The following is a 2,904-nucleotide window of genomic DNA, read 5'->3' on the forward strand; positions in this document are numbered from 1 at the left end:
TCGTCGATAGAGATCTCCTGTGATGGTTTGGTTGGGTTGGAGCAGCTCGCAATACACTACCCCCAGCGTTATCCCACCAAATGCACGGCATGAGCTTGGAACCGTGGATATTCCGCTTTGGCGTTGATGCTACTGCTTCGCCGGGCTTAACCCACGATTTTTTACGCTTGGGATTACTGTAGTATATCCACTTTTCATCACCAGTCACAATACGATGTATGAAACCTTTCCTTTTTTGTCGTTGAAGCAGCTGTTCACACGTGACAAGACGCCGTTCGACGTCTCTCGGCTTCAGTTCGTACGACACCCAAGATCCTTTCTTTTGTATCATTCCTAATGCTGTTAGACGTTTCGAAACTGTGGTTCGATCAACTCCTAATGATTTTAAAACATCGGATTGCGTCTGACATGGATCTTCAGCAAGTAATGTTTCCAATTCTTCGTCTTGAAACTTTTTTGGTGCACCACTGCGTTTTCTATCTTGAACATCAGAATCACCATTTTTAAATCGGTTAAACCAATGTCTGCATGTTCTTTCCGACAGAGCATGATCACCATAGGTTTCTCCAAGATTTCTGTGTGCTTCAGCTGCAGATTTCTTCTGACTAAAATAGTGCAGTAAAATTCCCCGCAACAACGGTTTATTTGGCACGAAATTTGACATGTTTTACGCTACAAAAAGAAAATGTTCTTTATAGGTTAATGGAAAGACACGCACTGATTTTAAACATATGTTATAGAACTTCAATATAGATGCGTCATCATCTTGAATTATACACAGAAAATTTTTATACCGCCATCTGATGGTGAAACGGCGATAACTTATTCACACTCCCAATACATAAAATAAATTTACTTTAAAACGTCTGACATACGTATATGCTTAGTATCGGATAAAAATATTATTAAAAAGAAAAGAAAAAAAGAGAGTGAACGTGAACATTTTATATACACATATATACACATATATATTGTTACGTCCCGAGGTATCCCGGAACTCACTCCTCCCCTTGTTTTCTATCGTATTATTTTTTCCCTCCTTCCCTATACACTTCATCACCCCGGTAGCCGTCTAGTGACCAAGCATCGAAGTCGCTTCTGTTGATTATATTATTCATATTGACTAGGCATTATTACTATTACATTATTATTATTATTTACCACATAAAATTATACTTACCGTGGGAAACATAACCCAACCTCTCACAGGAGACCCTTAGCTGGATCGGGCACAGGAGCGCCACGACACGCCGAAGACGCTAACTTTAACGGACTCCGTCACACGCGCACCATCCCGGACCCGATTTTTGTTATCGACTTCGTACAAGACCTACTAAACCACCCCGGCAACCCTTATTTACAAACTCCGCGTGGAGCGCCTAACTTATCTTAAAATTACGGGAAAGGAAAGTGTGAGGAAAAGAAACCAACTAATTACCACTTTTCTTTTTCTTTATATTCATTTCTCTTCTTTTCTCGGCCCCCTCCTAACGCCATCTATACCCTCTCGATGTTATACATTTTACAAAATCCATAAGTATTCCACGGCCAAGGCTCGTTCCAATCGTACTCCCCAATCTACCAAAATTCACTGGCCGCATTCCGGCAGTAATTTCTTAGGTTCACCAGATCCACCTTCTCCCAACGGCTCCTCGCCTCCCGGACAAAGCACGCCTTCTTGAACATCTGAAAAAGAGGAAGAAGAAATTTAAAATCAGGCCCTGCCAAGAAAAAAACATTCTGCCTCCTCTTGATATAAACTTACCGCACAAAAGTCTCAAAAACATTCCTCTCCTCCCTAACAATCACTCATTTTTTTTCTCTCTTTCTTCTCTCGTTCTTTCTCTTTTCTTTCTCCTCTTCTTCTATCTTCTCCGAATTTTCCTTCTGTCACTTCACGTCATTTCCTTTTCCTTCAAAGAGCACACTTCGACTGATGGTTGTCTAAAGCGAATCGTACGGCCTATGCTCGAGAAAGCTGCGTAAGCACTAACTCAAAGCCACCCGATAAGTAGGACATCAACACAACGCGCGCACTCATTGAATAAAACCCTCCATCGACACTTATCTAAATTAACAGAAAGCCTGTCTAAATTAACAGAAGGCCACGGCACTTTATCGTTCATAAAAAATCCCAACCCCCGTTTCTGTTAGCGTCTTCAAATTCAAAATTGATTAGACAAGTCCGCGCCTCCTGACCTGATGCGATATTTAGATATTATATGTAACTATTGGGTTGCCCGAAAAGTAATTGCCGATGGCTCCAAAAGATGGCTTTAAGCGTCTGTTTGAATGTCTTCTATCAATGTTATGATTTTTTTCTTTTGACATTTGTAAGCTGTCACTCTTAGTTTACTTTAGAAGCAAATTACACATGTTTTTGTTAAAAATTGTTAGTTTGGCGTCAGTTTTAGTATGGAGTCCAATAACGAGCATTTTCGTCATATTTTACTTTTTATTTCCGCAAAGGAAAAAACGCAGCGCAGGCTGCCAAAAAGTTACGTGACGTATATAGCGAGGAAGCCTTAAAAGAACGACAGTGCCGCAATTGGTTTGATAAGTTCCGTTCTGGAGATTTTTCAATCAAAAATGAGCAACTTTCAGGTCGGCCATTGCAAGCTGATAATGACCAAATTAAAGCCATAATCGACTTGGATCGTCATATATCTAAGCGGGAGATTGGAGAGAAATTGAAAATACCAAAATCAACAATCCACGATCATATAAAACGTCTTGGATTCGTTAAAAAGCTTGATATTTGGGTACCACATGAATTGAAAGAAATTCATTTAACAAAGCGTATCAATATTGCGTGAGTGCAAAAGTGCATGCGGAGTATGTGAGTAAAAGTCAGACAGTGATTGGGCAAACAAAGTTCTTTATTCAATCAATGATATATTCTTC

The 2,904-nt window shown here is 39.9% G+C and overlaps 1 pseudogene; it reads left to right on the forward strand.

Moving 5' to 3' along the window:
* Positions 1-2,812, forward strand: part of LOC106745505 — a 7,438-nt pseudogene extending 4,626 nt beyond the window's left edge.
* The last annotated feature ends 92 nt before the right edge of the window (positions 2,813-2,904 follow it).

The sequence above is a fragment of the Dinoponera quadriceps genome, unplaced genomic scaffold, assembly GCF_001313825.1.
Source record: "Dinoponera quadriceps isolate SergipeBrazil2010 unplaced genomic scaffold, ASM131382v1 scaffold1780, whole genome shotgun sequence".
Taxonomy (NCBI): domain Eukaryota; kingdom Metazoa; phylum Arthropoda; class Insecta; order Hymenoptera; family Formicidae; genus Dinoponera; species Dinoponera quadriceps.